The 21124-nt window shown below is 37.1% G+C and overlaps 1 non-coding gene across 1 annotated transcript; it reads right to left on the reverse strand.

The window, feature by feature from the left end:
- Positions 1-4204: 4204 nt before the first annotated feature.
- LOC112780204 (small nucleolar RNA R71) lies at positions 4205-4312 on the reverse strand. The gene has a single exon (XR_003191056.1). It is a non-coding gene; the product is annotated as a small nucleolar RNA R71 (small nucleolar RNA).
- Positions 4313-21124: the final 16812 nt, after the last annotated feature.

Here is a 21124-nt window from a genome sequence, read left to right on the forward strand (position 1 = left end):
TATTTGATTTTCAGTTTCTCTGGGACAAGCAACAATTTAAGTTTGGTGTTGTGATGAGCGGATAATTTATACGCGTTTTGGCATTGTTTTTAGTATGTTTTTAGTATAATTTAGTTAGTTTTTAGTATATTTTTATTAGTTTTTAAATAAAAATCACATTTCTAGACTTTAATATGAGTTTGTGTGTTTTTCTGTGATTTCAGGTAATTTCTGGCTGAAATTGAGGGACTTGAGCAAAAATCAGATTCAGAGGCTGAAGAAGGACTGCAGATGTTGTTGGATTCTGACCTCCCTGCAATCGAAATGGATTTTCTGGAGCTGCAGAACTCTAAATGGCGCGATCTCAATTGCGTTGGAAAGTAGACATCCAGGGCTTTCCAGAAATATATAATAGTCCATACTTTGTCCGAGTTTAGACGATGCAAACTGGCGTTCAACGCCAGCTCTCTACCCTTTTTTAGAGTTAAACGCCAGAAACAGGTTGCAAAGCAGAGTTAAACGCCAGAAACACGTTACAAACTGGCGTTTAACTCCAAGGAAGACCTCTACACGTGAAAGCTTCAATGCTCAGCCCAAGCACACACCAAGTGGGCCCGGAAGTGGATTTCTGCATCATTTACTTATTTCTGTAACCCTAGTAACTAGTTTAGTTTAAATAGGACTTTTTACGATTGTATTTACATCTTTAGTTTTATCTTTGGATCACGTTTTGGAGGCTGGCCATTCGGCCATGCCTAGACCTTGTTCTTATGTATTTTCAATGGTGGAATTTCTACACCCCATAGATTAAGGTGTGGAGCTCTACTGTTCCTCGAGAATTAATGCAAAGTACTATTTTTTTTTATTCAATTCAAGCTTATTCCCATTCTAAGATATTCATTCGCACCCAAGAACATGATGAATGTGATGATTATGTGACACTCATCACCATTCTCACCTATGAACGCGTGCCTGACAACCACTTCCGTTCTACATGAAGATGAGATAGAATGAGTATCTCTTAGATATCTAATACAGGGGACCGAGTCCGAGATATTAGAGTCTTCGTGGTATAAGTTAGAACCCATGGATGGCCATTCCCAAGATCCAGAAAGTCTAAACCTTGTCTGTGGTATTCTGAGTAGGATCTGGGAAGGGATGGCTGTGACGAGCTTCAAACTCGCGAGTGCTGGGCGTAGTGACAGACGCAAAAGGATAGTAAATCCTATTCCAGCATGATCGAGAACCAACAACTGATTAGCCATGCAGTGACAGCGCATTGGACCATTTTCACTGAGAGGACGGGATGTAGCCATTGACAACGGTGATGCCCAACATACATCTTGCCATGGAAAGGAGAATGAAGGATTGGATGAAAGCAGTAGGAAAGCAGAGATTCAGAAGGAACTAAGCATTTCCATACGTTTATCTGAAATTTCCACCAATGAATTACATAAGTATCTCTATCTTTATTTTATGTTTTATTTATCTTTTAATTATTAAAACTCTATAACCATTTGAATCCGCCTGACTGAGATTTACAAGGTGACCATAGCTTGCTTCAAGCCGACAATCTCTGTGGGATCGACCCTTACTCACGTAAGGTTTATTACTTGGACGACCCAGTGCACTTGCTGGTTAGTTGTGCGAAGTTGTGACAAAGAATTAAGATTATGAACGCGCGTATTAAGTTTTTAGCGCCGTTACCAAGGAATGAACGATCACGATTTTGCATACCAAGTTTTTGGCGCCGTGGCTGGGGATTGTTCGAGTTTGGACAACTGACGGTTCATCTTGTTGCTCAGATTAGGTAACTTTATTTTAATTTTAAGCTTTTTGTTTTAACTTTTTTTAATTTCGAAAAAAAATTATATTTTCAAAAAAATAAGTTATTCTATGACTTCAGAATTTTTAAGAATGAATTCTAGAGTTTCATGATGATCTGTTGAAGTCTGGCTGGCTGTGAAGCCATGTCTGATTCTTTTGAACGAGGTTTCAACTTATCATCACAAGAGTCCTTGGACTCTCATCTAATCAGCTGTTATATGCCTGATTTGTATCTGCTGAAGCTTGGCTGGCCATTGGCCATGTCTAGTGTTTTGGACCGGAGCTTTCAATGAAAGCTTGGCTGGCTAGTAAGCCATGTCTAATTCCTGGACCGGAGCTTTAGACTAACATTACATGATTCCTGGAATTCTTATTAAAAATTTTGAAATCCTTATTTTTTTTTTCCAAATAATTTTCAAAAAATCCAAAATAAATTTTTTAATAAAATCATGAAATCAAAAATATTTTTGTGTTTCTTGTTTGAGTCTTGAGTCAAATTTTAAGTTTGGTGTCAATTGCATGTTTTTAAAATTTGTGCATTTTTCGAAAACTCATGCATATGTTCTTCATGATCTTCAAGTTGTTCTTGATGAATTGCTTTGTTTGATCTTTGCATTTTTTATGTTTTGTGTCTTTTCTTGTTTTCCATATGCATTTTTAATTTGCTAGTGTCTAATTATTGAAAATTTCTAAGTTTGGTGTCTTGCATATTTTTCTTTTCTTAAAAATTTTCAAAAATAAGTTCTTGGTGTTCATCTTGACATTCAAAGTGTTCTTGATGTTCATCTTGACATTCAAAGTGTTCTTGCATATTTTCCTTGTTTTGATTCATAATTTTTATGTCTTGCGTCTTTTTTGTGTTTTTCTCTTTCTTCATTAAAAATTCTAAAATCAAAAAAATATCTTTCCCTTTTTCACTCATAAATTTTCGAAAATTTGAGTTGACTTTTTCAAAACTTTTTAAAATTTAGTTGTTTCTTCTGAGTCAAATCAAATTTTCAAATTAAAAATTCTATCTTTTTCAAATCTTTTTCAAAAATCAAATCTTTTTCATTTTTTTTCTTTCATATTTTCGAAAATTTCAAATTGATTTTCAAAAATCTTTTTCTTATTTCTATTTCATATTTTCAAAATTAATACTCACAATTAATGTGATTGATTCAAAAATATTAAGTTTTACTTGCCTAGTAAGAAAGGCTCAATCTTTAAATTTTAAAATCATATCTTTTTGTTTCTTGTTAGTCAAGTAATCAACTTTAATTTTCAAAATCGAATGTTTTTAAATTTCTTTTTCAAATCTTTTTTAAAATAAGTTTCAATCACATCTTTTTCAAAATCAATTTCAAAATCTTTTCTAACTTCTTTTCTAACTTCTTATCTTTTCAAAAATTGATTTTCAAATCCTTTTCAATTAATTACTTGACTTTTTGTTTGATTTTAAAAGTTTTCTATTTAAATCATATCTTTTTCAAAACTACCTAACTAATTCTCTCTCTAATTTTCGAAAATCACCTTCCTCTTTTTCAAAATTTCTTTTTAATTAACTATTTGTTTTAAATTTTAATTTGATTTAATTCTATTTTCCTTCTTAATTTTCGAATTTTAACTTTAATTTTAAATTAAAAAAAACGAAAAATATTTTTATTTTAATTTATTTAATTTTCGAAATTCTCTCCCCCTCATCTCTTTCTAATCATTTTATTTATTTACTAACACTTCTCTTCATCTAAAAATTCAAACCCTCTCTTCCTCTTGATGTTCAAATTTCTCTCTTTCTATTCTTTTCTTCTTATACTCACATATAGGAATCTCTATACTGTGACATAGAGGATTCCATATTTTCTTTTCTGTTTTCTTCTTTTTTCATATGAGTAGGAACAAGGATAAGAACATTCTTGCTGAAGCTGATCCTGAACCTGAAAGAACTCTGAAGAGGAAGCTAAGGGAAGCTAAAGCACAACTCTCTGGAGAAAATTTGACAGAAATTTTCGAAAAAGAAGAAGACATGGCCGAAAATAATAACAATGCAAGGAAGATGCTTGGTGACTTTACTTCATCAAATTCCAATTTACATGGAAGAAGCATCTCAATCCCTGCCATTGGAGCAAACAATTTTGAGCTTAAACCTCAATTAGTTTCTCTGATGCAACAGAATTGCAAGTTTCATGGACTTCCATCCGAAGATCTTTTTCAGTTCTTAACTGAATTCTTGCAAATCTGTGATACTGTTAAGACCAATGGGGTTGATCCCGTGGTCTACAGGCTTATGATTTTCCCATTTGCTGTAAGAGACAGAGCTAGAATATGGTTGGACTCTCAACCTAAAGATAGCCTGAACTCTTGGGATAAGCTGGTCACGGCTTTCTTAGCCAAGTTCTTTCCTCCTCAAAAGCTTAGCAAGCTTAGAGTGGATGGTCAAACCTTCAAACAGAAAGAAGGTGAATCCCTCTATGAAGCTTGGGAGAGATACAAGGAACTGACCAAAAATTGTCCTTCTGACATGCTTTCAGAATAGACCATCTTGGATATATTCTATGATGGTCTGTCTGAATTATCAAAGATGTCATTAGACCATTTTACAGGTGGATCCAGTCACCTAAAGAAAACGCCTGCAGAAGCTCAAGAACTCATTGACATGGTTGCAAATAACCAGTTCATGTACACTTCTGAAAGGAATCCTGTGAGTAATGGGACGCCTCAGAGGAAGGGAGTTCTTGAAATTGATACTCTGAATGCCATATTGGCTCAGAATAAAATATTGACTCAGCAAGTCAATATGATTTCTCAGAGTCTGAATGGATTGCAAGCTGCATCCAACAGTACTAGAGAAGCATCTTCTGAAGAAGAAACTTATGATCCTGAGAACCCTGCAATAGCAGAGGTGAATTACATGGGTGAACCCTATGGAAACACCTATAATCCCTCATGGAGAAATCACCCAAATTTCTCATGGAAGGATCAACAAAAGCCTCAACAAGGCTTTAATAATGGTGGAAGAAACAGGTTTAGCAATAGCAAGCCTTTTCCATCATCCACTCAACAGCAGACAGAGAATTCTGAGCAGAATCTATCTAGCTTAGCAAACATAGTCTCTGATCTATCTAAGGCCACTCTGAGTTTCATGAATGAAACAAGGTCATCCATTCGAAATTTGGAGGCACAAGTGGGCCAGCTGAGTAAAAGGGTCACTAAAACTCCTCCCAGTACTCTCCCAAGCAATACAGAAGAGAATCCAATAAGAGAGGGCAAGGCCATTACCTTACTTGGTGTGGCCGAACCCAAAGAAGAGGAGAAGGACGTGAATCCTAGTGAGGAAGACCTCCTGGGATGTCCAGTGACTAATAAGGAGTTTCCCTTTGAGGAACCAAAGAAATCTGAGGCTCATACAGAGACCATAGAGATTCCATTCAACTTACTTCTGCCCTTCATGAGCTCTGATGAGTATTCTTCCTCTGAAGAGGATAAAGACATTACTGAAGAGCAAGTTGCTAAGTACCTTGGTGCAATCATGAAGCTGAATGCCAAATTATTTGGTAATGAGACTTGGGAAGATGAACCTCCCTTGCTCACCAATGAACTGAATGCATTGGATAGGCAGAAATTACCTCAAAAGAAACAGGATCCTGGTAAATTCTTAATTCCCTGTACCATAGGCACCATGACCTTTGAGAAGGCTCTATGTGACCTGGGGTCAGGCATAAACTTAATGCCACTCTCTGTAATGAAGAAACTGGGAATCTTTGAGGTACAAGCTGCCAGAATCTCATTAGAGATGTCAGACAACTCAAGAAAAGAGGCTTATGGACAAGTAGAGGATGTGTTAGTAAAGGTTGAAGGCCTTTACATCCCTGCTGATTTCATAATCCTAGACACTGGGAAGGATAAGGATAAATCCATCATCCTTGGAAGACCCTTCCTAGCCATAGCAAAAGTTGTGATTGATGTGGACAGAGGAGAGTTGGTCCTTCAACTGAATGAGGACAACCTTGTGTTTAAAACTCAAGGATCTCCTTCTGTAACCATGGAGAGGAAGCATGAAAAGCTTCTCTCACTGCAGAGTCAACCAAATCCCCCACAGTCAAACTTTAAGTTTGGTGTTGGGAGGCCACAACCAAACTCTAAGTTTGGTGTTGAGCCCCAACATTCAAACTCTAAGTTTGGTGTTGGGAGGTCCCAACAATTCTCTGATTATCTGTGAGGCTCCATGAGAGCTCACTGTCAAGCTAGTGACAATAAAGAAGCGCTTGTTGGGAGGCATACCAATGTTATTTAATTATATCTATTTTATTTTTATTATTATTTCGTGTTTTATCAGGTTGATGATCATGTGAAGTCACAAAAACTACTAAAAAATCAAAAATAGAATGAAAAACAGCATTAAAAATAGCACACCCTAGAGGAAGAGCAATCTGGCGTTTAAACGCCAGAAACAAGCATCTGTCTGGCGTTTAACGCCAGAAACAAGCACCAAGCTGGCGTTTAACGCCAGAAACAAGCATCAACCTGGCGTTAAACGTCAGAAACAGGCTACATTTGGGCGTTTAACACCAGAAACAGGCAGCAGTCTGGCGTTAAATGCCAGTATTGCATACAAGGGGCATTTTGCACGCCTAATTGGAGTAGAGATGCTAAGTCCTTGGTCCCTCTGGATCTGTGGACCTCACAGGATCTCCACCTACCCCACCTCTTCTTCTCTCTCTCTCCCACCTTTTTATAACACTCTTCTCCAAATACCCTTCACCAATCACCTCCATTTCTCCTCCAAAACCATCATACAATCCACCTACACCCACCCACTCAAATTAAAACCATCACTTCTTCCTTTTCACACATCATAACCACCTAAAACCCCCCTTTGCCGAACCATTTACACACCTCAATCTCCTCCATTTCTTCTTCTTCTACTACTTCCTTTCTTCTTTTGCTCAGGGATGAGCAAACCCTTTAAGTTTGGTGTGGTAAAAGCATTACTTTTTGTTTTTCCATAACCATCAATGGCACCTAAGGCCAGAGAAACCTCAAGAAAGAGGAAGGGGAAGGCAATTGCTTCCACCTCTGAGTCATGGGAGATGGAGAAATTCATCTCAAAGGTCCATCAAGACCACTTCTATGAAGTTGTGGCCAAGAAGACATCCTCATTGAAGAGGACAAGCCCATCACTAAGAAAAGGATGGAGCAAACAAGAGATCATGGACCTCAACAAGAGCATGAGGAAATTCCTCACCATGAAATCCCTGAGATGCCTCAAGGGATGCACTTCCCTCCACAGAACTATTGGGAGCAAATCAACACCTCCCTAGGATAATTAAGTTCCAACATGGGACAACTAAGGATAGAGCACCAAGAACACTGATAAACCACTATTTTATGGTTTATCTTGTGCTCAATTGAGTGGTTTTTATCAAAGTTTTACCCACTTATTCATACTATTTGCATGGTTTTACATTTGCCTTCCTAATTATGTACTTTGATTGAAAACATGCTTCTTTGGCCTTTATATTGCTAATATTGATCCTCTCTTCTCACCATTAGATGCCTTGATATGTGTGTTAAGTGTTTTCAGAGATTACAGGGCAGGAATGACTTGGAGGATGGAAAGGAAGCATGCAAAAGTGGAAGGAATACAAGAAGTTGGAGAAATTGCTAAGCTGTCCAGCCTGACCTCTTCGCACTCAAACGGCTATAACTTTAGCTATAGAGATCTAAACGACGCTGTTCTAGTTGCTTTGGAAAGCTAACGTTCGGGGCTTCGATTTGATATATAATATGCTATAGTTGCTTTGACGCTAGGTGATGCGAACGCGTGCTTCATGCGGATGCGTCGCAGTGACGAAAATCAGCGTGGCAGATTTCTTCTCCAGCGATTTCTGGGCTGTTTTCGACCCAGTTTGCGGCCCAGAAAACACAGATTAGAGGTTATAAAATGAGGGAATCCATTCATTCATGAGAATGCTTTTCATATTCACTATTCATAATTTAGATGTAGTTTTAGAGAGAGAGGTTCTCTCCTCTCTCTTAGGATTTAGGATTTTAGGATTTTTATTAGTTTAGTTCAACTCATCTTCAGTCACAGGTTCAATATTCCTTTTATTTTATATTTATCTTTTACTTTCAGATGCTTTAATGCTTGTATTAGTTATGTTGCCTAATTGGCTTATGAACTCCATGTTAGAATTGATTTCTTTATTTAATATAATTTGAGGTATTTCTGAATTATGATTGCTTTCTTTTATTTATATAAATAATTTAGATTTTTCCCTTTTGGCTTTGGTTGAGTCATTGGAGACACTTGAGTTATCAAACTCATTGTTGATTGAAAATTGGAATCCTTCAAGAATTTATTCAAGTTCCAATAACTCTAACTTTTCCCAAGGAAAGACTAGGACCTGAGGAATAAAAATTAATTCATTCACTTAACTTACCTTCATAGCTAGAGGTTAACAAAGTGGGAGAAAAATCCAATTCTCATTACAATTGATAAGGATAACCAGGATAGGACTTCCAGTTTTCATACCTTGCCAAGAGTCTGTTTTATAGTTATTTATTTATTTTATTCTTCTTATCATTCAACATACTGCTTCCTTGCTTTCAAAACTCCCAATTTACAAGACTCATAACCAATAATAAGAACACCTCCCTGCAATTCCTTGAGAAGACGACCTGAAGTTTGAATACTTCGGTTATCAATTTATTTAGGGGTTTGTTACTTGTGACAACCAAAACGTTTGTATGAAAGGACTTTTGTTGGTTTAGAAACTATACTTGCAACGAGGATTTATCTGCAAATTTCTAGACCACGCAAAAATTACTCTCATCAAAATGGCGCCGTTGCCGGGGAATTGCAAACGTGTGCCTTATTATTGGTTATTGTAAATATTTTCTTTTGCTTGTTTATTTATTTTTATTTTTGTTTTTATTTTTATTTTTTCATAAATTAAGAGGTTATTGGTTTTTATTTAGTTATTAAATTTTTTTTCAAAAATTTGTTCTTCGTGTTCATCTCGACCTTCAAGTTGTTCTTAGTTGTTTTCTTCGTTTTGATCTAAAAATTTTAAGTTTGGTGTCATTTTATTGTTTTTCTCTTTCCTCATTTAATTCAAAAATATATTTTCTCTTTATTTTTATTGAATTTTTGAAATTTCCAAAAAAAAAAAATTCAGATTTTGATTTTAAAATTTTTATCTTATCTTATCTTAGTTTTAAATTTCAAAATTCAAATATTTTCAAAAATCATATCTTTTTCAAAATCTTATCTTATCTTATTTCAAAATCAAATTTCAAATTTCAATTCCAAAATTCAAAATTCAAAATTCAAAATTTTAAATTTCAAAATTCAAAATTTTAAATTTCAAAATTCAAAATTTCAAATTTCAAAATTTAATTTTCAAATTTCAAAATTTAATTTTCAAATTCAAAATTCAAATTTCAATAACCTTTTAATTCAAATTTGTTTTTATTTTTGTTTTTAATTTTTATTATTTACTATGAATTCTCATCCCTCTCGCTTTGAGTTTGGTTCTAATAATGTTGAAGGGAATGGAAGCTACAGCAGGAACATGCATCAAGGTCAGAACAGTCAAGGATGGATGGAGGCAAGAGGATATGATCAACCCTTTAGGCAACAACACCTTCCAAGATATCATGGACAAAGACCATTCTACAATGCATACCAAGCTGATAGATATGGTGGACCTCCTGGTAGTTACCAACAAGCCCCACCCTGTGCTTATAGACCATCCTCTCAACATAGCTTCAAACCACCACACTCACAAGCCCCTTTCCACCATTCACCTCCATATGACCCTAACCCGTATCCACCACTCCAACCACTTTATGAGCCAAATGAACCATACATAGAACCACCCCCATTCCAACACAATTACTCTCATGAACCACCACCTCAAGATACACCATCTCCTTATCATTATCAAGATGAACCACTTTTCTACCATGAACCATTTCTCCCAACAAATGAACCCTCCTATCCACCCCAAACCTCCATGGAGAAAGCACTTGCCGATCTAAACTCTACTATACAAGCTCTCGTCGCTCAAATCGGACCACTAAATACCTTCAACAATCAATCCTCAAGCTCTAGTGCACCTCCTTTTCAACCACAGAATGATCTCTCCATCCCATCACCACCATCCATGGAAGAGCACCCACATCCATCAATCTAAGAGCAACATGATCCCAATGATGCTATTGACATGGAACAAGAGAGAAGGGATCATCTTCGCGAATCTATACTTCATAAGGAGCTAGAGGAGGCCCTAAAGGTGAAGGTAGTAAAGACCCTTGAAGTCGAAGGAGTGGTTGAAGTATTAGTGAAGGAAGACATCAAGGAGGAGTCTGATTTTGTCTTAGAGCAAGAGGAGGCCCAAAATGTGGAGATAGGAGAGACCCTTGAAAATGAAAGAATAGTTGAAAGGAGTTGTCATGGAAAGAAAATCATCAAGGATGAGTACGATTTCATATTACAACTACTGGACAAGGCAATAATTACTAAAGAGGAAAAAGTGGTTGCAGACTTAAGAGATTCTGAACCTCTATGGAAAAGTCAAGACATAGAGCCTCCTTCCAAGACGGTTGCATTTGATTTGAGGAGGGTGTACAACCTCCAAGGCATGTCATGGTTAAGGACTTGGAAGAGGTCGATCAAGAGATGGAGATTCAAGAAGACGAAGTACAACCCCCCATGCCCTTGGAAAGCAGTGAAGAGGAGATTGAATTGGAAGAAAGCTACCAAGAGGAAGAGGTTGAAAGTGAAGAAGCTTGCAAAGAGGTGGAAGTTGTCAGAGAAGAGCACAAGGGAGTAAAGCCTGCAACTACCTTGCCAAAGTTGTTGGAGACCCCTCCCCCTAGGTTGACATCATCCTTCACAACATTCAAGTGGGTAAAATTCATATCCCTTAACTTTCTAATTCCACTTGAATATGGGCTACTGGAGACGGATGGTCAACTTAGAGCTCTTTGTGGCATTAAGAGTAAGAGGAAGATGGTCAGTGGTAAGAATTGTCCTGCAAGGTTCATTATGGTTGGAAGCTTTAAGTTTAAATAAAAAGGTTGGTATAAAGCTCAACTGAATGGGTCTAGGAAGCTGTTTGGATGTCTCAGTGAGAATTCTGACTGTTCATCACCCAAGTGGAAAAATGATGATCAACAAGAAGACGGGTGCAAAGGCAAGGTCTAGGACCCCGGAATTCAGTCTAGAAATTGATGCCAGGGCATTTTGGCCAGTTTTACTGACCTTTTCTTTACTGTTTTTAAGGTAGTTTCATGTATTTTCTTAGGAAATAAGCTAATTTTGGGTGGATATTCACTTACATCTTGATTCAAGCAAACATTATGCACTTTACATGATTTCATGAGAATTTTGCATGAATTATATAATAAATTGGATGATGCATGATCCCATGGTTAAGAGCAAGACTTTGATGTACTTTGTTTGATTGATTTCAGGCCAAAAGAAGAAGAGAAGAAGCCACGTTAGTGGCTACGTTAGTTACACTAATGTGGGCACTAACGTGGAAGGAAGGAAAGCCCCAACGTTAGTGAGAAAAGTTAGTGGCATTAACTTTGAAGAAAGGGAATTTGAGCCAACGTTAGTGATACTTAACATTATCACTAACGTTGGCCAATGCTCACAAGTGGCCACGTTAGAGTCCACGTTAACTTAGTTAACGTGGCCTCTAACGTTAAAAGGGGGAAAGGAAGTAAACGTTAGTGACATTCAACATTGTCACTAACGTTGGCCTAAGTGCACAATGCCACGTTAACTCCCACGTTAACTTGGTTAACGTGGAAGCTAACGTGAAGAGGCAAGAGTGGTCGACAACGTTAGTGACACCCAACATTGTCACTAACGTTGGAAGCAACCACATATCCCCAAGAAGCCACGTTAACTCCCACGTTAACTTAAGTTAACGTGAAGAAGAGAAGTTGTCGACAACGTTAGTGACACCAAAAATTGTCACTAACGTTGCCAACATAAGCCACAAAGAGCCACGTTAACTCCCACGTTAACTTAGTTAACGTGGTAGTTAACGTGGGCAAAAGTCCCACCTGGCAGCCTGACCATGCCTTCTTCAAACAAGAATAACTTGAGCCACAAAACTCCAAATGAGGTGATTCCAGTGGCATTGGAAAGTAGGATTCCAGAGCTTTCCAAGCATATATGGCACTACATGGTTGATACTAAATTGGAGGGAGAAAACCTGCCCCGAAAGTGCAATGATGAACATGGTATCAACCTGTATTAAGGCCAACTGACCTCTTCACCTTCCAAGAAGTATAACTCGAGTTGTAGAGCTCCAAATGATGCACTTCCAAAGGCATTGGAAAGTAGACATCCAGGGCTTTCCAACAATATATAATAGTATGGGGTGGACACTAAGTTTGAGCTTCAAAAACGGGAAATCGCTAGCGTTATTGGCAATCAACATTTCCAGTAACGTTGGCATATATGCCAGCGACCATGTCCACTGCAAAGGAGCATAACTTGAGCTACAGAGGTCCAATTGAGGTGATTCTAGTTACGTTAGAAAGCTGACATTCAGAGCTTTCCAACGATATATAATAATTTATAGTGGGCATAAAATTTGAGTACAAACAAGAGGCATCTTTTAAGCCCTAAAAACACCAACTGGGCAGCAAGTGCAACGTTAGCCACAATAACTTCAGCACTAACGCCACACTTGTAACGTTAGTGTGGCTAACTTTAGCACTAACTTTAGCACCTGGACCTCAACTTAACTCACTTCTCTCTCAAGTCCACTTCCAAGCTCAAGCAAGCAGGCCCACAATTGTCAACCAATCAAGGCCACAAGAAGCATCTAGAATAGGAATTTTCATTTAATTGTAATTTGTTTTTTATTTCATTTTGTAATTTAGGAGAGCCTATATAAAGGCCTTAGTATTTTAATTGAAAACATCTTAGGCTATACGGAGGGGAATTGAGGGATGGAAGAGGGGTCTTCGGACTCCCTTCCCTCACACACTTTTCCTTTTCTTTCTTTGTACTTTTCATTTATGAATTTTGAAGTTTTATTTTTCAGTTTTTATCTTCATCTTTATTTTTCTGCACTTTCTTTCTTTTCTATTTTTGTAGAGCAATGATCAACTAACTCTTTACATTGGGTTAGAGAGCTCTATTGTGATTCAATGGATTAAGTGTAGTTCTTATTCTTCTTATTCTTTCTTTTCTCTTGATTTTACTTGAAAGCTTTCGATCTTCATCCAATTGGATAGTTATCTTGGAAAAGGAGCTATTCAGACTTGGATCTCTTTTGAACCTTGAAAGAGGAATGAAGAGATCAAGCTAGAAATGCTTTCTCATGCTGGACCAAATTGGGTTTGGATGGATATGTGACTATAATCCTCTCAATACCTGGTTTGGGAAATGCATGTGGTATAATCAGTGACCACACTTCATCTCTTCTCATGAGCAATTGACCAAGGAATTGGCTATTGATCAAGTTTTGAGAGATTGAATTGCAAGAAATTGTAATTCAATCAATTAAGATTGCCAAGGAGATCAATGAGTGCATTGATTGAGGAAGAGATGAAAATGAACTTGATCCGGAGGATTGCAATATCTCTTGATCCCAATGTACATTTTATTTTTAGTTCTTACATTTACTTTTCTTGTCATTTTACTTCTCTGCACTCTATTCCTTTCTTTACTTTTCTGCCATTTACATTTCCTTGTTACTTATCACTCCATTATGATTCGTCTAACTAGGATAATCAATTAACCATTGATTGCTTAATCCGTTAATCTCTGTGGGATTCGACCTCACTCTATTCTGAGTTTTACTTGACGACAATTCGGTATACTTGCCGAAGGGGAATTTGTTGAGAGACAAGTTTTTCGTGCATCAGAAATCAACACTCTTGGGGCCTTGTCACTTGCTTTAACCTGCTTGAAGGCTTTCTACGCCTAGTTTGGGATCTCGGAGGTTACTGGAAGTACAAACACTGGTGGGGATTCCTGGATGAATACAAGCATAAGCCACCATAACAGGGAGCTCACCAAATGTCCAATTTAAGGACTCTAACTAAAAGTGCTAGGTGGGAGACAACCCACCATGGTATGATCATTCCTTTTTCATTTTTATTTAGTTTTATTTGTTTTCGAGTTTTATTTTATTTTATTGTATTGAACCTGGAGTTTTGCATAACATTCATATTAGCATTGGATTCTGCATACTGCATTATTATAAAAAAAAAAGAAAAAAAAAAAAGAGAAAACGCACGTGACGCGGCAGCGTCGACGACGCGTCCGCGTCATATGTGCCTCAAGGAAGAAAAGAGATTTAACAGACAGTCACGCGAGAGCGTGGCTGGAGGTGTGCCTTTGGCACAAATTGATCCACGCGACCGCATCGTTGACGCGTCCGCGTCATGTGGCAAAAGAGCCTCCCACGCGTCCGCGTCACCCACGCGAACGCGTGGCTCTGTGAAATCGACGTAAAAGGGTGTAAGGCAGTAAGTTGGGCTGGAATGAGGCTGGAACCGTGCTAGAAGCACAAGCCTTCCCACGCGAACGCGTGCCCCACGCGTCTGCGTCGTTTTCCAAAAATGGCCATCCACGCGATCGCGTCAACCACGCGACCGCGTCACCCTGAAATTTGGCAAAAATGCGTTTTGAACAGAGAGTTGTGCGAGCGCGAGGCTGCCCTCGCGCCAGTAGCACAAAATGAGTCACGCGTCCGCGTGACCGACGCTACCGCGTGATCGACGCGACCGCGTCGATTCATATAAGCGCCATCCGCGCGAACGCGTACCCCACGCGTCCGCCTCGCCTGCGCCACACAACATATCCAAATCAGCGCCAATTATCTTATCTTTTCTTCTCTAATCCTAATTTCTTCTATCTTTTCTTCTTTCTTTCTTACTTTATTTCTTTCACTTCTCATTCCTTTTCACCTTCATTCTATTTTTACTTAATTTATTTGCATATTTCATTCATTGCATTTTAATTTAGTGCATATTTTTACTTTCTTTTCTAAATTTATTACTTTTCTGTTGGTGTTGAATTTTCTTATTTAACTGTTGCATCTTCCCTTAAATTATTTTGGATGCTTAATGACTTGTGTTATTCTGGTTAGGTAATATTATTTAAATCAATGCCAATCTTTTATGCCTGTATTACTTTTGTATTGACATGAATTTATATTATCTCTCCTTACCCACACTCTCTTCCCTACTGTTGCAAATTTTTGCACTCTTGATTTGCCATGTACTTCTACTGTTTTCTCACTTGCATGTTGTAGCTACCATGTAATTGAGACCCTCATTATTTTTCATTAACCCAACCATATTTTATTTGTTTTCTTATCTCTATTTTTGGGTTACTGTTCTTCTTTTTTTCTTCTTTCAGGCTGGCCACCGAAGACGGAAAAAGGGAGAAACTTCTAAAAGGGGAGACAAACAAGTCCATCTGCATAATCCTTGAAGAAAAGCTTCAGTTGGAACAACCCGTCCACCTGCACATCTCAGCATGCACCGAGGACGGTGTAATCTTTAAGTGTGGGGAGATCGATATCGATCTCCATGGGTTAGTTACTCTTCTATCTCAACACCAATAGTTTATTTTCCTTGTTAGTTGTTGCATTTGCATGTTTGATTGCATGATTTTTTGACTTTGTACATATTTTACCACTTGGTTGAAGAAATATTTTCTTTTTCAAGAAAATTTTTAAAGTATTTCACTAATTTGAATAAAATTTAATGTTACACTTGTTTGAAGAAATATTATACTGGAACATGGTTTAGAGCTCGAACACACAAAACCTGTGAGATTTTTGAGCCTATTTGAATTGGTTGTATTTTACCAACTAATATTTTATTTTTGGTGTGTGTTTTTCTCTCTAAAATTGTGATCTTTGTCTTGCTTAATTCTATATTTCCATTGTTTAATGTATGCATACACTTACATGATTGAGGCCTTTGTTTCACTGAGCTTACATACCCATATGGCCTTAACATTTTCATTATCCATTGCAAACTAATTTTGAGCCTATTTTACCCCTTTGTTCTTTACTTTAGCTCATCACTAACTCTAAGCGGAAAATAATAATGTCCTTAATTTGAATCCTTGGTTAGCTTAGACTAGTGAGAGTGCTCATGAAATAAGTGTAGGAAAAAGTGGGTTTGGAAACATTTGGTTTGAGAATTGAGTATGTTAGAATTTTCTGAAAATGTGAAAGAATGTTGAGAATATGTTCATGCATTCAATAATTTAATCATATGCATTGAGAAAAATAAAAGAGAATATATATATATATATATATATATATATATAAAAGAAGAAGAAAAAGAGAAAAAGAGAAAAAGAAGAAAAAAAAAAGAGCAAATAAGTAAAAGGGGACAAAATGCCCCAAAGTAAATGGTGAGAGCAATGCATATGTACTGTACTTGAAATTAGAATGCATGAATATGTGGAAAACATGGTTAATGGATAGTTATATATGGTATTATGATTACATGTATTGTCTAAAGTTAGGTGGAAAGTTTAAGTTAATTAAGGATTCAGATTTTAGTCCACTTGGCCAAATACAATCCTACCTTGACCCTAACCCTATTACAACCCTCAAAAAGACCTCTTGATTTGTGTATTTGTGCATTAAATTTTTGTTGATTGTTAGATGAAGAGCAAGCCTTAGAAAGCAAGGTTAGTAGAGAATTGAGAGAATCGAACCTTAAACACATGAGCGATTAGAGTGTATACACTTCCAGTGAGGGTTCGATGCTCGATTCTTTGTTCCTGGCTTTCATGAGCTATTTTCTTCTTGCAAGTTTACTTGTACTTCATTTTTGTGATTTGAATTAGTGAAATCTAGTTCATATTTGTTCTTAAAAGATTTATTTACTTTTAACCAAGTAGGTAGAAATATTTTTGCATATAGTTGCATTAGATAGGTTGCATTTCATACATTCTATCATTCCTCTTCATCTTTATAGCTTCTCTTGAGCTTAGCATGAGGACATGCTAATGTTTAAGTGTGAGGAGGTTGATAAACCACTATTTTATGGTTTATCTTGTGCTCAATTGAGTGGTTTTTATCAAATTTTTACCTACTTATTCATACTATTTGCATGGTTTTACATTTGCCTTCCTAATTATGTACTTTGATTGAAAACATGCTTCTTTGGCCTTTATATTGCTAATATTAATCCTCTCTTATCACCATTAGATGCCTTGATATGTGTGTTAAGTGTTTTCAGAGATTATAGGGCAGGAATGGCTTGGAGGATGGAAAGGAAGCATGCAAAAGTGGAAGGAATACAAGAAGTTGGAGAAATTGCTAAGCTGTCCAGCCTGACCTCTTCGCACTAAAACGGCTATAACTTTAGCTACAGAGGCCCAAACGATGCGGTTCTAGTTGCGTTGGAAAGCTAACGTCTGGGGCTTCGATTTGATATATAATATGCCATAGTTTCTCTGACGCTAGATGATGCGAACGCATGCTCCACGCGGACGCGTTGCAGTGACAAAAATCAGCGTGGCAGATTTCTTCTCCAGCGATTTCTGGGCTGTTTTCGACCCAGTTTGCGGCCCAGAAAACACAGATTAGAGGCTATAAAGTGAGTGAATCCATTCATTCATGAGAACGCTTTTCATATTCACTATTCATAATTTTGATGTAGTTTTAGAGAGAGAGGTTCTCTCCTCTCTCTTAGGATTTAGGATTTTAGGATTTCTATTAGTTTAGTTCAACTCATCTTCAGTCACAGGTTCAATATTCCTTTTATTTTATATTTCTCTTTTACTTTCAGATGCTTTAATGCTTGTATTAGTTATGTTGCCTAATTGGCTTATGAACTCCATGTTAGAATTGATTTCTTTATTTAATATAATTTGAGGTATTTCAGAATTATGATTGCTTTCTTTTATTTATATAAATAATTTAGATTTTTCCCTTTTGGCTTTGGTTGAGTCATTGGAGACACTTGAGTTATCAAACTCATTATTGATTGAAAATTGGAATCCTTCAAGAATTTATTCGAGTTCCAATAACTCTAACTTTTTCCAAGGAAAGACTAGGACCTGAGGAATAAAAATTAATTCATCCACTTAACTTACCTTCATAGCTAGAGGTTAACAAAGTGGGACAAAAATCCAATTCTCATTACAATTGATAAGGATAACCAGGATAGGACTTCCTGTTTTTATACCTTGCCAAGAGTCTGTTTTGTAGTTATTTATTTATTTTATTATTCTTATCATTCAACATACTGCTTCCTTGCTTTCAAAACCCCCAATTTACAAGACTTATAACCAATAATAAGAACACCTCCCTGCAATTCCTTGAGAAGACGACCCGAGGTTTGAATACTTCGGTTATCAATTTATTTAGAGGTTTGTTACTTATGACAACCAAAATGTTTGTATGAAAGGACTTTTGTTGGTTTAGAAACTATACTTGCAACGAGGATTTATCTGCAAATTTCTAGACCACGCAAAAGTTCTCTCATCAAACACTCCATCATTCTCCATGAGATTAGAGAAGATCAAAGAGCTATAAGGTAGGAGCAACAAAGGCAAGGGAGAGACATGGAGGAGCTCAAGAGCACCATTGGTTCTTCAAGAAGAGGAAGACGCCACCCTTACTAAGGTAGACCCGTTCCTTAATCTCCTTGTTCTTATTTTCCTGTTTTTCGTTTACTATGCTTTATGTTTATGTTTGTGTCTTATTACATGATCATTAGTATTTAAGTGTCTATGTCTTAAAGCTATGAATGTCCTATGAATCCATCACCTTTCTTAAATGAAAAATGTTTTAATCACAAAAGAACAAGAAGTACATGATTTCAAATTCATCCTTGAAACTAGTTTAATTATCTTGATGTGGTGACAATACTTTTTATTTTCTGAATGAATGCTTGAACAATGCATATGTCTTTTGAATTTGTTGTTTATGAATGTTAAATATGTTGGCGCTTGAAAGAATGATGAAAAGGAGAAATGTTATTGATAATCTGAAAAATCATAAAAATGATTCTTGAAGCAAGAAAAAGCAGTGAATACAAAAGCTTGCGAAAAAAAAAGAGAAAAGAAAAATGGCGAAAAAAAAGAGAAAGAAAAAAGAAAAAGCAAGCAGAAAAAGCCAAAAGCTCTTTAAACCAAAAGGCAAGAGCAAAAAGCCAATAGCCCTTAAAACCAAAAGGCAAGGATAAAATAAAAAGGATCCAAGGCTTTGAGCATCAGTGGATAGGAGGGCCTAAAGGAATAAAATCCTGGCCTAAGCGGCTAAACCAAGCTGTCCCTAACCATGTGCTTGTGGCGTGAAGGTGTCAAGTAAAAACTTGAGACTGAGCGGTTAAAGTCGAGGTCCAAAGCAAAAAGAAGAGTGTGCTTAAGAACTCTGGACACCTCTAATTGGGGACTCTAGCAAAGCTGAGTCACAATCTGAAAAGGTTCACCCAGTTATGTGTTTGTGGCATTTATGTATCCGGTGGTAATACTGGAAAGCAAAGTGCTTAGGGCCACGGCAAAGACTCATAAAGTAGCTGTGTTCAAGAATCAACATACTGAACTAGGAGAATCAATAACACGATCTCAATTCTGAGTTCCTATAGATGCCAATCATTCTGAACTTCAAGGGATAAAGTGAGATGCCAAAACTGTTCAGAAGCAAAAAGCTACTAGTCCCGCTCTTCTAAATGGAGCTAAATTTCATTGATATTTTGGAGTTTATAGTATATTATCTTCTTTTTATCCTATTTGATTTTCAGTTGCTTGGGGACAAGCAACAATTTAAGTTTGGTGTTGTGATGAACGGATAATTTATACGCTTTTAGGCATTGTTTTTAGTATAATTTAGTTAGTTTTTAGTATATTTTTATTAGTTTTTAAATAAAAATCACATTTATGGACTTTACTATGAGTTTGTGTATTTTTCTGTAATTTCAGGTAATTTCTGGCTGAAATTGAGGGACTTGAGCAAAAATCAGATTCAGAGGCTGAAGAAGGACTGCAGATGCTGTTGGATTCTGACCTCCCTGCACTCGAAATTGATTTTCTGGAGCTACAGAACTCCAAATGGTGCGCTCTCAATTGCGTTGGAAATTAGACATCTAGGGATTTCCAGCAATATATAATAGTTTATATTTTGTCCGAGTTTAGATGACACAAATTGGGCTTCAACGCCAGCTCTCTGCCCTTTTTTGGAGTTAAACGCTAGAAACAGGTTGCAAAGCAGAGTTAAACGCCAGAAACACGTTACAAACTAGCGTTTAATACCAAGGAAGACCTCTACATGTGAAAGCTTCAATGCTCAGCCCAAGCACACTCCAAGTGGGCCCGGAAGTGGATTTCTGCATCATTTACTTATTTCTGTAACCCTAGTAACTAGTTTAGTTTAAATAGGACTTTTTACTATTGTATTTACATCTTTAGTTTTATCTTTGGATCACATTTTGGAGGCTGGCCATTCGGCCATGCCTAGACCTTGTTCTTATGTATTTTCAACGGTGGAGTTTCTACACCCCATAGATTAAGGTGTGGAGCTCTGCTGTTCCTCGAGAAATAATGCAAAGTACTATTGTTTTTCTATTCAATTTAAGCTTATTCCCATTCTAAGATATTCATTCGCACCCAAGAACATGATGAATGTGATGATTATGTGACGCTCATCACCATTCTCACCTATGAACGCATGTCTGACAACCACTTCCGTTCTACATGAAGATGAGATAGAATGAGTATCTCTTAGATATCTAATACAGGGGACCAAGTCCGAGATATTAGAGTCTTCGTGGTATAAGTTAGAACCCATGGATGGCCATTCTCGAGATCCAAAAAGTCTAAACCTTGTCTGTGGTATTCTGAGTAGGATCTGGGAAGGGATGGCTGTGACGAGCTTCAAACTCGCGAGTGCTGGGGGTAGTGACAGACGCAAAAGGATAGTAAATCCTATTCCAGCATGATCGAGAACCAACAGCTGATTAGCCATGCAGTGACAGCGCATTAGACCATTTTCACTGAGAGGACGGGATGTAGCCATTGACAACGGTGATGCCCAACATACAGCTTGCCATGGAAAGGAGTATGAAGGATTGAATGAAAGCAGTAGGAAAGCAGAGATTCAGAAGGAACTAAGCATCTCCATACGCTTATCTGAAATTCCCACCAATGAATTACATAAGTATCTCTATCTTTATTTTACGTTTTATTTATCTTTTAATTATTAAAACTCTATAACCATTTGAATCCGCCTGACTGAGATTTACAAGGTGACCATAGCTTGCTTCAAGCCGACAATCTCCGTGGGATTGACCCTTACTCACGTAAGGTTTATTACTTGGACGA

Source organism: Arachis hypogaea, chromosome 19 (assembly GCF_003086295.3).
Source record: "Arachis hypogaea cultivar Tifrunner chromosome 19, arahy.Tifrunner.gnm2.J5K5, whole genome shotgun sequence".
NCBI lineage: Eukaryota > Viridiplantae > Streptophyta > Magnoliopsida > Fabales > Fabaceae > Arachis > Arachis hypogaea.